Genomic DNA, 17,574 nt, shown 5'->3' on the forward strand with positions numbered 1-17,574 from the left:
GTGGAAAATGTTTGTAGCTTGGAATGAATCAATATTGCTGCACAGCACAACTGATCTAACCAAATGCACTAAAACTGAAACATCGAGGATCATGGATTTGATCAACCTGTGGCTAGCCACATACTTTCAGTTTGATTGAACCTATCACAAACTAAAGGTGCACCCATGAAATCACCACTTTTAGGACTCATAGCAGAATTGTAATGCAACACCTGGAATCAATAGCACTTCCATGCATACAACCCAAAATACAAATCAGATACATAGATGCCACTTTTATCATAAAAAAAATAAAGAACCAACTAGAGAACACACTTGAAACCATCAACAACATCTTCACAGGAATCAAATTCACAAGAGAAGAAAACAGCAACATGCTACCCTTCCTGGATAGCCTTATCAACAGAGACTGTGATGGCAGACTAGAAATTCAAGTTTACTGAAAAACCACCTACACCAAACAAATGCTCCACTACCAAAGTAATAACGCAACCTCCCGCAAGAGAAAGGCTTTGCAAAAATTCTGAACATTAAAAAAAAAAGGAAACAGATCATCTATAAAATATCTTCCATAAAAAGTGCCTTGCATTCAACCCAATGTAGCACATTGAACTCAATTTGTAAAAAGGATTACTCTGTCATACATCAAAAACATCTCAAAACCTATAAACAGGCTATTACAACCACATGGAATCAGCATAGCACACAAACCAACTAAAGCCATCCAAAATATCCTAGGTAAAGCAAAAGATCCAGCAGCTCCAGAAGAACAGTAATCTACAACATACAGTGTAAGGACTGAAACAGCTCCTATGTAGGACAAACAGGCCAAAGACTAGTAGAACACATCCCTGAACACCAACTATCTCTCAGAAGACATGATGAAAACTCTTCAATTTCACATGGGCAGACATAACCATAGTTTCAATGGGAGACTGACCATCCTAGATAAAGCCAAGTCCAAAAACACTAGAGAATAGAATAGAATAGAATAGAATAGAATAGAATAGAATAGAATAGAATAGAATAGAATAGAATAGAATAGAATAGAATAGAATAGAATAGAATAGAATAGAATAGAATTTTTATTGGCCAAGTGTGATTGGACACACAAGGAATTTACCTTGGTGCATATGTACATAAAATAAAAGATATGTCCATCAAGAATCATAAGGTACAACACTTAATGATAGTCATAGGTTATAAATAAGCAATCAGGAAACAACATCAATATAAATCGTAAGGATACCAGCAACAAAGTTACAGTCATAGAGTCATAAGTGGGAGGAGATGGGTGATGGGAACAATGAGAAGATGATTCCTGGAAGCTGGCACTCTGATAGATCATTGATAGGCACATAGATATAAACAGCATCTACATACCATTTAAAAGAGACAATCAACAAGCCAAAAAGGAAACAAAAAGATCAGAATACTTCCCCACCAGCAATCAACATCCAGATGAGCATAGATTAACACCATGATTAACATTAGACCAACAATCAAGAAACTGCCAAACAACCTAACAGTATTCAGCCCAACCAAAAACCACCAAGACCACTTCCACCAATACTGACAGGGCAAGCCCTAGAATATAAATTGAGAGCAAACTTCACTCACTATTGGCACTGATGTTGTTACCTAGTTTGGGTAATAAAATGTGTGCAAGAAAATAACCAAGGTCAGAGAGCACCAAGGACCCCTCAGACTTGCATACATGTCTTACAACATTCAGTAGCAAAGATACGCAATATGACATTCAAAAAATGCAAAACTGGGTGAATAGTTTTTCACAGAATACTTCCCTTCACTTTTCATCTGCCCCCAGTAACAACTTCTTGCATTTTTTTATGGATGTTGGTTGCTATATTTCAGCAGTAGCTATAGTACTATAAAGCCCCTTATATGACAGCATCGAAGAAATACATGCGGTGAAAGCAAAGGGAAAGGAGGGAGGTGCCAACAATGGGACTTATTTCCAAAGTTCTAGGGTCAGCAGGAGTAAATATATTTAATCAAGCTGTTCCACTGACTATTAGTGGGAAAGAATTTTTGTCTTTGATACAGCCCAACACTGCATGAAAGTCAGCATGTTTTACTATATAAATGAGGTAATGCTAAAGCAAATACTTCACACACATTGATTTGGCTTTTCATTCAGTTGTTATGCTTCAGTATTTGCTAGCATATGGTGTGTGAAAAATTGCAGTTGGGAGTCTTTTCCTCTTTCTAATTTTCTACAACTGGCCTTTTTCCTGCTCTTTTAACGAAGCTGGCAGTATTTTTGCCACTTTAGTAAAAGTAAATTAAATCCTACCAAAGCTCAATTGCACATATTTATTTATGATATTCTGATCACACCAAAGGAATGACAATGATCTGGCATATTGATATACTCAGCAGTAAAGTGAAATTGAAACATTTTTCAAAGTGACAGGCAGTTTGGCTGAAGACAGCTGTATTTGGAATATCCTGTTTGGGATGTCTGACACCAACATTTATGAGTAAACAACAACTCCATTAAGGAGAGAAAACTTATCATTGAGCCAAATTGTACTTGAATTTAACAGATTTGCAGTAGGTGTCCTCTTAAAAAAAATGGTGAAAAGCATCTGCAGAACATAATGAAGACTGTTGCAATGTAGAGGTAGATATGCCACACATAGGATTAAACAGCTGCAGTGGCTAAGACACTGAGCTTGTCGATCAAAAGGTCGGCAGTTCAGTGGTTCAAATCCCTAATGCAGTGTAACGGGGTGAGCTCCTGTTACTTGTCCCAACTTCTGCCAATCTACCAGTTCGAAAGCATGTAAAAAATGCAGGTAGAAAAATAGGGATCATCTTTGGTGGGAAGGTAACAGCGTTCCTTGTGCCTTTGGCATTTAGTCATGCCAGCCACATGACGACAGAGACATCTTCGGATAGCACTGGCTCTTCAGCTTTGAAATGGAGATGAGTCCCTAGAGTCGGGAACGACTAACACATATGTACGAGGGGAACCTTTACCTTTACCTTTACCTTTATTTAAGCAGTACAATCTTGTGCACATTAGCTGTTCAAAATTAAAGTGTGCTTTGAACAGTTTTGTAGAATTATTTTTCTGGGCTTGATGTTCAAAATTCCAGATTTCAAAAATGCAATGCAATTGCGCATTTCATTTAAATCTTCAGTTTGCCTCCATAGTTGTGTTGTTCGATACTCATAAATGAAACCTAAAGCCAAAAGTGTCCCTAGTCAATTGGAATTACCTATAACAACTTGTGATGAAGTTACAATTTTATGTAAATTGCACATAAACAATCAACTACTTTTCCAGGCAATAATTGCATAGGAATGAACTTCAGACCACCTCATTGAACAAAGAACACACATGTATATGGGTGGGAGTTCTTAATATCAGTCTACAAAATTATAGCTTTGGACATTTATGGTTAATTGGAGAAATAAATACTGATTTTATGAGTCTTTTTAATTAATTTACTGAGAATCTAATTTCACCAGGAGCTTTAGCACACATGCTTTGATTACTAAAACACAAAGCGATTAAGTTGTGGTTATTTCATTGTTGTACAAATTCCTTTAAAGGAAATGATGGTCTCCATCTGTTACAAGCAACAGTTAAACAAATGGATGCTTGCAGCCAAAAAAACAGCCCCTGAAAGTTATTATAGTCATGAAGTTAAATCTTTTCAGCAGCAGACTTTCCCCAATTAAAGGTTATATTGTATTGCTTTTTTAGCCAGTTTTAAGGTTCATCCTCATGTGAGATGGGTGAAATAACTTGGGAAGTGTTTGGAAAACAAGTGATTTGGCAGTACAGTCAGTTCCTATATCTTCAGCGTCACTGAAATTGGCAGTAAAACACCAATAAGCAGAGTGACAATTTCTCCCTGCCCTTGAATATTAGACAACATTGTATAAGTGATAAAATAGGCATCACACAACCACACACAGGGGTATCCTTGAGAAGCATGGAGAGCAAGTAAGCATATACCAGGATGTTGCAATGAAACGCTTACCTGTATGAGATAGTGTAAATCAAGTTCAAAAGGGCAAAAATTGTTTTTTGGTACAATAACCCAAGTTTTATAATTTTGAAATCATGATTAGGAATAAAAATACCCATGCCAACATATAACAAACTAGATTTTAAAAAAAAAATCATCAAAACACCTTCTCTTTTTTTCCATCAGTAAATTATCATCACCAAACATATATAAAAAATAGAACCCATCTCCTCACACCTTGGCATAATTTTACCTAGTTCTTGTTTTGTCCTTTATAATAGAGAATGCACAAAACAGGAGAGCTGTCTGGATTATGCTTTTTTTTTCAATTGCCTAAATAAAGGTCCAGTGCTGGCATAATAATTATGCAATCCAATTACTTTTGACAAATGTCAGCCATTTCAATTATTTGAATCTGGAATCCAATCATAGGAGGTTTTAACGTTTTCTTTGCACTCATACATAAATACAGCACTAACATTTTGATCATGGATAATCATGATTGTATGTATTTATCCTTCACAATTAAAATAATGAAGTAGATCGAAACAGCTCCTTGTTGTCTTACCACAACCATATCAGCAATATATAGTCCTTCCAAAGACTATAGAAAAGAAAGGGAAAGAGAAATGTTACATTAGTCAAAAGTGTAGGTTAACTCAGCATGAAAAAAATTGGTAAGCTTAGAGATAACAGTTCCACATTATGCATGCATTACATGCAGCTCTAGTATATAAATTATATCATAAGCTTGTTTCTCTAGCCAAGAAGTTTGTACACCATCAAAATTGTTTAGATAAATCTGAGTTACGGATGGTAGATGGTGAGTGAACTAACCCTGTTATGATTTAGAATCAAGCATGATTTATGAGTGCAGTTGAATGTAACTCAGAAGAAAAAACTTCCATATATCAAACTTTGAAATTGTGAACAAATGTTAGCACACGTACAGTATTAAAATGTGCCTTGTCACATTTTCCACAATTGTGCAACATGGCCAGGGATTTTACATAAATGCATATATGGATTTATTTTAGAAAAAATATTATGTGACAACCCATTATTAGATTATCTTGGAGCACATAACAACAACAGTCTATTACAATATGTAATTTTAACTTTAAAATTCTTTATGAGGCATGATACATTTAGAAAAATTGCATACAAAAGAACCTGTAGTATGGAAATCTGGGAAGAAAAAAAGATGTATTGCAAATGAAGGATACATTAAAAGACCATATATTAAGGAAAGTTGATTGCAGTAATACTTTATACTTTCTGTTGTTGCATTTAAATTTAAAGGAAGTCTTATTATTGTGCCAATTTTTTCTATACATTAAGGAAATTAATTTGCAACAACAACAAAAGTATGGCTGTTCTTGCTGTTATGTTTTGTTCAGACATAATAAAAAAATATAAAGTAAAGTAAAGTAAATTCTTTGCTGTTTTTGCATATGGATTGTTAACAACTATTAAAGAGACGTTTGTTTGCTTATCCTATCTTTACTACTTAATAAATTACTCAAGGAGGCAAAGATGCCTAATACTTCTTCGTCCCATTTTCCTCACAACAACAACACTGTGAGGTGGGGTTAAGCTGAGAGTGACTGGCCCAAAGACACCCAGTCAGCTTTCATGCCTAAACCGAGGTGAGCCGAGGTGGCACAGTGGTTAGAGTGCAATACTGCAGCTACTTCAGCTGACTGCTAGTTCAACAGATCAGCAGATCAAATCTCACCGGCTCAAGGTTGACTCAGCCTTCCATCCTTCCAAGGTGGGTAAAATGAGGAGCCAGATTGTTGGGGGCAATATGCTAATGCTAATGCAATATGCTAATATGCTATATGCTATATGCTAACTTTGTAAACCGCTTAGAGAGGGCTGTAAAGCACTATGAAGCGATATAGAAGTCTAAATAAAATAAATAAATAATAAATAAATAAATAAACCAGAATTACAACTCAGTTTTCTAGGCCAGCACCAGTGGTGGGTTGCCCCAAGTTTGGACTGGTTCTATAGAACTGGTAGTAAAACCGGTGGGAGGCTCCGTCCACTGACCCTGATGTCATAAGAAGCAATCTGTGCATGCGCAGAAACAAGGTGTGCACGTAATCCCATTGTGAACTGGTAGTAAAGGTAAGTAGAATCCACCCCTGGCCAGCACCTTAACCACTTCACTAAACAGGTTTACCTCACATGTTAAAATAAACACTAAAATAAACATTAAAACACATACAATGATAGCTGGTTCTATCTACTTTGGTTATTAACTTATGTTAACTTGTGCCTCTTTAAAAAATGAAAACTTGTATTTAGTTGCAAATATATTCTAACATTAATGTATTAAACTCAGGGTGTAAACCTGCATAATGAAAAAGCTAAAGTTCTCTTTCAAATGTATGATTTTAGAAGTATCACAGGGAACAGGAAGGACCATTTACTCCCTTGTACAAATTTACAACATTTACAAGTTTCTAAGATAAAGGAGATGAGAAAAATGTTTTCTAGGATTTATTGATGGTACTGAAATGGCATAAAATTAATTAGAATAAACAATAAGAACTAATCCTAAATTAATGTTAATGTGTTGGGCTGTAAAACAAGCTTCATCAGAGAAAATGTATTAGCGTGTAGAAACAAGACAAACAAATATTTTAACAGTTAATAATGCAACTTCAATACATAAATTAAGGGTATAGTTAAGCCTGCAAAAGAAACAACTTAATTTTACATTCAAGTTGAACAACTCTGAACTAATAAAATCCTTCATGGACATATGATTAACTCTTGCCAGCTACACAGATATTTAATTTTTTTAAAAAAAATCCCTCTTCACCTTGCAATGAGCCAGGTCTCAGCCATGCTCCCTCACAATTTTAAAGACCAAAACTGCAATTTAAATCATTACAACAAATGAGAAAGAAACATGTCCATATCTCATTTCCTTGAATATTGAGTAGCTATCTAACACCAATCATTCCACAACGAGGATTAATTGCACTTGGCCTCAATTGATTTGTAGGCAAAATCCATCTCCAACATGTGTCTATTTGTGTCATGTCAACTAGAAACTGCACACACAATGTTGATTTACTTATTTTTTGAAACCACTTTTTTAGGATATCTAATTTAGGCTATAGTTTCACTGAAGAGGACTTTTATGATAAATATTGTATTTTTGCATGTATAATTGCTTCTGAAATGCAACTGTCTAAATGCCTTGAACTACATTACCTGCCTTTGGCCTTCTGTAGGAACTACATTACCTGCCTTTCTGACCAATCTAAGGTGAGAACATACTTGTATCTTATTTGATGATAGAATGGCCTCTTCCACCACAACACAGGCTGGGAAGTAGGCACATGGCAATAAATGTCTCCTTCTGTGTCTGACAGAATGAAATAAATGCCCTAATTAAAAATCATCTAGAATATTTCTCCACTTTTGTTGTCATCCCCAAATGTGCACATTTAGCATAGCTTAAGTAATAAAATGTCCAAACCTTGTCTTACTTTGGGACCTGTTGGTTGTTGTCTTTACTACTGATGCCTTTCTGAGCAGATATGTTTTTAGTTATGGGCATATATAACTTATGGTATCTGATGTCATATCTACACTGCCAATTAAAAAATCAGTTGAGCCTGTCATATTTAATTATGAATCTTAATTTATGCATATAAAAGTGTCTCTCTAATCAGTTCTGATATCAAAACTGACTATCTGGATCCAAGATCTCCTACCTTAAGCAGTCAAAGTACAGACCATCCTTCAAATCAGATTGGGGTAAGAGGATCAGCTAGACTAATTGTCCCAGCAGCATCACCAGGGGAAGGATACCAAACCAAACCAAGCCTCAGACTTGTTTCCTCAACAAAATGTTTCAATCAAAGATATTTAAGTCAGGACTCTTTGAATAAAACACCTTGATGTAAGGAGTACCTTTTGGTTTAAACTGATAGTAGAATGCTAAAATTTGAGTCAGCTTGATTTAAGTAGTAGCTCACAACATGTACCTTCAGAGCTACATGTTGTCCTCTAATGGGGCCTTCAGAGTTCTTCCTAAAAGCATTTCTGAAATTGTCATAGGTTCAAAATATAATGGGAAGATTATTTAATAGAGACGGACTCATTTTCATGAATTAAATATTTTTTTTCATTTAAATTAAATTACATCTTGTCTGCATTTCATTTATTTAATATTAATTTTGCTTAAATTAAATTTAAAATAACTTTTGCTTTAGGCTAACCAATTCTTGTCTTAAGCCCCTCACTTTTTGGAATGCAGTTCCCAGCTATTACTCAAAAACTAAGAGTAGATTGAAATTTACAGCAATTGGCAGAATCCACTTCTGTCATCAAAATGACAAAAGCAGCATTGCTTTTGCAGCATGCATCATAATCCTTGCTTCCTTACCTTTCCAATATATTTGCAATGTCATGATGTCCATACAAAGAGGGCCAAATCTGCCACATATCAGTATAAAACTGCTGTTGTCTTTCCCTTCATCTTGCCCTTGTCAAATCCTGCTGCCTTTATCTAAAAATTATTATGCACCCTTGATTTAAGGCCTTCTGTTCCTCAGATATAAGTTGAAAGCAAAGAAAAGTGATCTAGAAAGACAAACTGCTTCACAGAAAAGAAAAGGACCATGACTTATTAATTAGAATAAACAGCATTTGATATTCAAGATGTGTAGATGATTGACTTAGTTGTTCATTCATTATGTGCCATCAACTTAGTGTCAACAGCAGTCCCAAAGATATATTTTCTCCGTGACATTCTGTTCATAACCTGGTTTTTCAGTTCTTCCATGCATCCATCACCATTATAACTGAATTCACTTCACTGCTGGTTGTGCTTTTCTCCTCTTTCCTTCGATGTTTCTCAGCATTATGACCTTCTCCAGAGAGCTTGGTATTTGCACAAAATGTCCAAGGTAGGGTGATTTGGGCCTAGTCATTTGTGATTTGAGTAAGAGTCCTGGGTTGATTTGTTTTATGATTAATCTGTTTGTTTTCTTGGCTGTGCATGGTATAAGTAGGTAGTCAAGATATCTATATGTATATATAATCATCATTTTAGCCATTGTCTATCCACTGCACGATGAAGACCCCTTCTGCATGTTTTCAATCAATACAGTCCTGAACTTTCTTTAACCAATTGGGCCCACAATTCTTGCTGATGTCATTGATCAATCTTGTTTTAGGTCTCTTTTGTGAGCGCTTTTTATCAAGTGGGATGCAATATATATATGGGAGGACAAACACACACACACACATATGTGTGTGTGTGTGTGTGTGTGTGTGTGTGTGTGTGTATTTGCGGGGGTGTTTATCTATCTATCTATATAGATATAGATCAGTGACGGCAACCTTTTAGCACGAATCCAGAAGTGGAGCTGCCTAGGGCATATGCATGCGCCTGAAAATGAACTTCCGGTTTTAGCCATCTACTTTTCCTAGTTTCTGGCACACATGCGCATGGGACAATAAGTTGGCCAGCGTGCATGCTCACACAGGAAAATGGAAGACCAGCTCTTCTAGTTTCTGGCACTGCATGCAAAAAGGCCAGCTGATCATCGCGCACACATGCGCGCCAGAAACCCAGAAGAGGGACGGGCAACTCTGCGTGCCAGGCAACATGGCTCCACATGCCACTTTGGATATAGATGATATAGATATAAGATGCTCATCTGAATGAACTGAAAAAACGGTATATCTTTGGATGGAAAGGGAAAAATGCCAGTAAAAAAACCTGAGGAAAATAAAATTATTATGACCAAAAATGTGTATTATATTGACAGAAGAATAGCACAATGAGAGAGCAGCAGGACAAAGTAAAGAAGAAAAACAGAACGGTAGTTATCAAATCTGAATGACTGCACAACATGATCAGAACAGATTGCCTCTCACTGGAGAAAGAAAATGCTGACACATGCTTCAGGTGATAGATGAAAGCTTTACGGATCACAAAACAGTTATGATAAAATGAATGGCAAGTGGTATGCTGCTGTGTGATTCTTTCAGGAAATCCTATCACATAGTTTGTCCCTTTCAGTTCGTGACCAAAAAAAGGCAGGAATCTTTTTAGTTTAATCTTACATGGAATAGATATGAAGGACCCTTGAAGGTGAGAAACAAGCCACATGCTTGAATTCCATGCACCACAAAGCTCTCTCTGTTCTTGAAGGCTAGCTACATGCAACTGGGCAAGGCATCAATCAACTGTGCTGCCTCCAAAGAACTCCTCCAGCTATGTTTACAGAAAAATAAAGCCTTCAAATGGGCCTGATATATCAAACTCAATGGCCTGCCAGAACGACAATGGAAAATAAAGTGTTTTCTGAGTAGGGTGGGGAGGAGTGGAGAGGGAACTTAATTTAAACATCCTTGATAGGAGTACAAGAGAAAAAAATTCTCTATCAAGACTAAGTTCCACAGAATACTTTGTGCAGACAAATAAACTATACAGTAGATAATAGATAAAATAGGTTATTTGTGGATCCAAATATTGTTGTTTCGGGACAGCCACTACAGCGCAAGTGTATAATGCTTTTTCATATTAATGTGTGGAATGGAAGTGGAAATGCCTCCCACTTCTTCCTAGTTTCTCTTCTTCATTTTGCTTTTATGTTTTTATATCACTAGTGTCATTAGTACTTTCCATTTGCATTCTTCAGTAAGACCTCAGATTCCATTCCTGGTATTTTACCATTTAATTTCAAAAAGGAAATCAGGCATCAGATGAAAATGTTTCTATCTTGGAGCACAATCAAAATAAATACTGCTGACATAGGTGATCAAGAGGCCAACAGAATTCCTATATTTTAATTCAAATTACTAAAACCAGCTATGGTGCTGTTCTGAAAGAGGCTATAAAAATATGCATCGTGTATAGATATTAGTCATGTCTATAGATTATTTGATCTTTCTGAAAAACCCAGTAATGATCACTTTTGAGTCCAATCCAATTTGAATTCTGACTCTGGAGTGACTTTAAGAAAATGGAACTCTATTCTCTAATATGAACTGTTTCACCAAAATAAGGTGAAATTTATCAGAAAGCTTAATATTATGTGGGCAGAAGATGACATGTACATTTAGCAGGAAATAGGGCAGGCAATTTTGAATATTAAAATTGATTTTAAAAGAAAAAGCCCACTAAGAATGTAATGAAGTTGCATCCAGTTTATTGGTTTAAAATTTTAAAAATTTGGCTGTCCCCACCCCCAATTCTGTATTAATCTCTATGATACAAACATTCACGCCAAATTTTTGAAAGATTAAAGGAAATTTTCACAAAAGAAAAGAATGTTGATTTCTTTTCTTACCCTTTCCTTAATCTGCTGGAGCTGATTATCAACATCTGAGAAGAAGACTTATGGAGTGATCTTTTCCATAAAATGAATCAAATAACAAGGCATTGTCAGATACCTAACTTCATCTCACAAAACATCATCATCCTATTGCTCAAGATGAAAGACTGGGCAACAATGAAATGGAACAATTTTTTTTTTAAAAAAACTAATGTTTAAGAAAAAGAATGTTTAATTAAGAGAAGGACTGGAGTGATATTTTAGCAGTGTTCCAATATCTAAGGGCTACTACAAAGAAGAGGGGGCCAACCTATTCTCAAAGCACCTAAAGGCAGGACAAGAAGCCATGGATAGAACCTAATCAAGGAGAGACTCAACCTAGAACTAAGGATAAATTTCCTATCAGTTAGATCAATTAATCAGTGGAACAAGTTGAACCCAGAAGTTGTGGGTTGTGGATATTCTCTTAAACCCTTAGATCTATCCTTTGATTTGGGTGACCAATCATAATCTAATTAGAAATGTCTGCAAAGGTCTTTATTATTAAATTCCACACTATCCTTCCCTCCTAAGCATATTTTAAGTAAATTACTAAAAGACAGTTTTTACTCCCAGTTTTCAGCATAGAATTTCCTTTTACAGCACATCAAAAGTCTAGAAATACAAATGAGAATCAGAGTTTCATGGAGCTTAGAATTAAAAAAAGATGATTCTGAGCAATCCCAGAATTTTCAGTAAATTAATTTCTTCCCAAATATCCTTCTCCACTACAGTATCTGGGGTTTGATCAACTCTAATGGACACTCATAAGAACTATATGAAAAACTATTGTCTAATTTATTGTAGTACTGATCCATTTTCATTTAATACTGTATTGAGATGGTATATTTATATGGGGTGCACCCTTATAAGTGCCAATCTTAGTGCTTAAATCCAGTTGTAAAGGTAAAGGTTCCCCTCGCATACATGTGCTAGTCGTTCCTGACTCTAGGGGGCAGTGTTCATCGCCGTTTCAAACCCAAAGAGCCAGCACTGTCTGAAGACATCTCCGTGGTCATGTGGCCAGCATGACTAAATGCCAAAGGTGCACGGAACCAAAGGTGGTCCCTTCCCACCAAAGGTGGTCTCTATTTTTCTACTTGCATTTTTTACATGCTTTCAAACTGCTAGGTTGGCAGAAGCTGGGACAAGTAATGGGAGCTCACCCCATTACACAGCACTAGGGATTCTAACCGCTGAACTGCCAACCTTTGATCGACAAGTTCAGTGTCTTAGCCACTGAGCCACTGCGTCCCTACAAAATCCAGTTGTAGCCATTCTTAAAAAGACAGATAAAGTATAGCAATAAACTGAACTAATGATTTAACCCTGAATTTTCTCTAAGTTGAGGTAGATACCTTCAGATATTATGGAACCCCACTTCTTAGCAGCTATAGCTAGAATTGCTAATAGTGAGAAATGCTGCCAATTGTTTTCAGCAATATTTGGAAGACCATGGAATCCCCAGTCTGCTCTGAGGAATGATTTTGAAGGGAATCAATTTTGTCTCAAGAGCACATTAAATTGAAATTACCAAACCAGGCTTGTAATCAGGGTACAGCTTAGTAGAATGACTGATTGATAGCTGTCTGTCCTCTGCATAATTCCCCCTGGCAGAGAAGAGCACTTCACTTTCCAAGGCAATTTTGTCCATAGTTGAGCATCAATTATCATTACAAATTGCTCCTAAAGTTTAGCCAAAGTAGCTTCTCTGTAATTTCTCCCACTAGTTCTAGCCCTGCTCTCTGAATGAACAACTAATCTTTGCTTCAGCCTAGATTCTTTCTTACGTAAAATTGGTATTTGTGATGCAAACTTCATCCATGTATTCATGCTGTTCTCTCAAGGGAGATGAGCCATTACAGAATATGAATGTTTGTTCTGTGAACCAGGGACACATTAAGGGGGAAAAGGCAGTGATAATATCTGTGGAATAGAATGAGTGAAAGCATTAGATTATATTTTAATTTTCAAAAGTTAAAATACTGAAATGCAGTGTTCCAAAGTCTATTGAGGAATTTCAACATATTACAGTGATTTATGATGATGATGGCTTAAACTAGCTTGCATTCAACCCAGATGAATGCAATTTGGAGGACACTTACTATGCATCCCATTGTTTACTTGTTGCAAAATATAAGTGTGCATGTTCATTTATATTACATATTTCCATGCAGTCCAGACAATAAATCACTTCCATAAGAAAATCCAGTGCAAATCTAGTCTCTATGCCTTGAGAGAAATAAGAAACAAAGAAGAAGCAGGATGAGAGTTCATGCCAGAAAACCTTGCAGGGACCACCTGCTAAAATGTATGAACTTGATGCAGGAACTACCACAGTATGATACATTTCATGGGAGCAGGGGAAATATCCCCTAGCTGCTAACTTTGATAAAAGCTGTTCTATCAATAAAATGCCAGTAAACCACACTATATTACTCTGAGCTATAATGTTTATTTTAGTACTTCATAATTGAAAAACATAATTTGTGCTGTGGAAAAAAGGAAGTGCAAGATATTGTTTAATGAAAATAACAAGCAATGAAGTTTGCAGCACAAAGTTGTAAAGACCAGCATTATTCCAAAAAGCCTCTCTTGTTATCAGCTGCCACAGCAAAGGACTCACTCTTGGCCATCATAGTCCCTGTTTTTGCTTTTGTTCCTCCTTCCTGTTGCCATTTGACCACCTCTTCTAGCAGCCCACTTGCCTTCTGTTGGTCTTTAGCCAATGAAGATGAAAGACAAATGAAAAGGGAAAATGAATGGTGATAATAAGATGAGGGAGACCAATCAAGAGCATATTTGTCTGTTTAAGGCTGAAGTCACCACCAATTACTAGAAAGAATAGACAATCAATTTTTATACATACTTAATATGTATGTATGTATGTATGTATATATGTACATACTTATGCAGTATTAGAAGAAAGCTAATAGAGAGAAGATAACAAGAGAAAACAAATAGAACAGAACCTATTATGAAGTAGCTATTAGGAAAATAAATACTGGATTCCTTCTTATAAACAAGAAAAGTCAATATAAAATGAAATAAATAATTGCTTCTTTATCTAGGCATTATGTATCTCACAAATGAAAGACAGTCTTCTATCTCCAATTTTCAACATTCTGTGCAGCTAGAAAAATCAGAACAAAAACAAAAAAGAGTTTGAATATAAATGATTTTATAAAGTATGACCTACATCAAGAGGTTAAAGGAACTGAATTTTAACAGCCTTGGGGGGAAATGACTGAGAGGAGAGCCTGAAAAAAAGATAAGATAGCAGTGTATGATACTTATAAGGAATTAGCAAATGGAAGAAAAGGTCAAGAGGGATATTTTCAGTGCTTAATACAAAACAAGTAATAGTAACAGCCATAAAGTTGAAAAAGAAAAAGTTTATGCCTATACTGAAGAAAATAAACTCAGTGAAAAACAAACACTATTATTTACATTATTGAATTTCAGTTAGGTAAAGACAGGGGTGAAATCCAGCAGGTTCTGACAGGTTCTGGAGAACCAGTAGCAGAAATTTTGAGTAGTTCGGAGAACCGGCAAATACCACCTCTGGCTGGTCCCAAAGTGGGGTGGGAATGGAATTTTTGCAATATCCTTCCCCCAACAGTGGGGTTGGAATGGAGATTTTGCAGTATCCTTCCCCTGCCATGCCCACCAAGCCACACCAAACTGCGCCCACAGAACTGGTAGTAAAACAAATTGAATTTCACCACTGAGTAAAGAATAAACCAGATATGAATCTACCAAGTATCTGAGCTATGTTTCAATATGTATGGGCTCATTCTCAGAACTTCCAACCATCATGGTATCCTGGTTTCTAACCTGATGCCTTAACCACTACAACCAACTGGCTGTCTTATGGGATATGTAAGGGCCAATAAATTGACTATGAATCCTCACAAGATAGAGGTCTGGAGAGAGGGTGATGCCCAAATGTGGGAACAGGGAGCCTACCTTTTCTAAATGAACTTACACTACTAACAAAGAACAATACAAGTGGTCCTTGACTTACAACAGCTCATTTAGTAACCGTTCAAAGTTACAACAGCACTGAAAAAAAGTGGCTTTTGACCATTTTTTACACTTACCATCTTTGTAGCATCCCTATGATCATGAGATCAAATTTCAGGTGCTTGGCAATTGATTCATACTTATGACCACTGTTGGGTCCCAAGATTGTGTGATCACCTTTTGCAACCTTCTGACAAGCAAAATCAATGGGGAAGCCAGATTCCCTTAACAACCAGTTTACTGAATTATCAACTGCAATGATTCACTTAACAATGGTGGCAAGAGAGGTCATAAAATGGGGTAAAAGTCACTTAACAAATGTCTTACTTCTCAACAGAAATGTGGGGCTCAATTGTGGTCATAAATCGAGGACTACCTGTACATAGTTTGAGAGTTATCACTGTGGCTAAAAGAGTCTTTTGCCATCATGTGTTGTTATGCCAACTATACCCCCTCTTGAACAGGAACATATTAGCTAAAGTTGTTCTGATGCTGATAACTTCATGTTTAGAACATTGCAGTGTGCTATGTTTGGCGTTACCCTTGAACACAACCCAATAGCTGCAGCTTGTGCAGAATGCAGTAGCCAAATTGCTGAAGGATACCAAGCAGAGCAAATATTACATCTTCACCAAAGCAACTGTATTGGCTGCCAATTAGCTACTGTGCCATATTCAAGATACTCATAACACATATAACCCTAAAGACTTGGGATTGGTATACTTGTTGGATAGCTTTCACCATTACAAACCTGGTCAGTCCCTGAGATCATCAGGGAGGGAGGTGCTATTCCATTTACCACATTTTTTTTCCAAGAGCTACTCCTAGACAATCCTTCTTGGTGGTGTTACCAGTGCTCTGAAATGCTATTTCTGAGAAGTGCTTAAAACTTGAAAACTTAGGCTCTTTTTTGAATTTGAATAATTCCACCTTTTAATTTTATTGACTATCATTTTTATATTGTGCTAATTGGAAGGAAATAGAAGAAGAAGAGGATGACTAGTAGCATTGGGAAAGTTGAAAGATGAGAGTAGAGCTAGATTGTCATGGACAAAATCTATCTATATGGCTGCTAGGATTCTAAGATGACTTTACCGCACAATCAATCAGTCGTCTTAATATACTGTTTATGATGTATTTTACTTATGATTTATTTTACTACTGTTTTATTCTTTGTATTGTTTAGGGATTCTTCAGCAAGTGGCTTATGGAATAAATGTTGCTCAACAAAAATATGGTTGAATAAAAATACCCACTACTGTGCTGTCCAGATTTGCAGAAAGCCTTCACGAATTCTTTATTTACATAATGAATTTTGCTATTGATTTGACTCTGGACTGTTCATATAAAAGGTAATAATGAAGTGAGGAATCTTATTAAAGTAGAAAGAAAATATCCTTCCTGGAGGGCATTGCAAATGAAACCATCCAGTTTAAGTATGCTTTATAAGAGGTTTGGTTAGTAAGCCTTGTTCCAATATCTATGTTCATCAGCTGCTATCATGAAAACATTTTTAAAAATGCTCTGTGCTACGTATATACTTTGCGAAAGCCCTTATCAGAATTGCTTTTCCAAAAGGCAAAAAAAAAATAAAAAAAATCATAATTCTCCTGCAGAACTTGTGGAGCTTGTAGAAAACCAGATATTGACGAGTTGCAGTTCCAACAGCCCTTGGATCTTGCCCAGCTTGAGAAGGGCTGCTCAGAAATGAAGCTTGATAACATCTCTTGGCCATGATTTTCTTTTTTTTTTTTAATACAATTTTATTGATTTTTTTTATACACAAATAAAATATAATAACAATTCTGTTTAACATCGGATTCGCAGTGTTTATACATATATACATGAATAAGTGTCTGGTGTCATTTGTGCTATACATTTCTAATTAATTTCTGCACCTTTTGTTTCTTCCTTAATTCTATCATTTATCCATTCGTACCATCTTCCCCACACAGTATCATAATCAGAATTTTCATCGTCATTTATCTCGTGAGTTAATTTACTTATCTCTGCACACTCTAATATTTTATTAATTATAAGGTCATCTGGTGGTAGGTCTTTCTTTTTCCAGTATTGAGCGTATGCTAGTCTGGCAGCTGTAGTTATGTGTATTAGGAGGTGGACCTTTTCCTTTACGTATCCTTTCTTTACCATTCCCAGGAGAAATATTTCTGGGTTCAGATCAA

Source organism: Pituophis catenifer, unplaced genomic scaffold, assembly GCF_029215685.1.
Source record: "Pituophis catenifer annectens isolate HBS135680 unplaced genomic scaffold, rPitCat1.0.hap2 SCAF_2, whole genome shotgun sequence".
Classification (NCBI taxonomy): Eukaryota; Metazoa; Chordata; class Lepidosauria; order Squamata; family Colubridae; genus Pituophis; species Pituophis catenifer.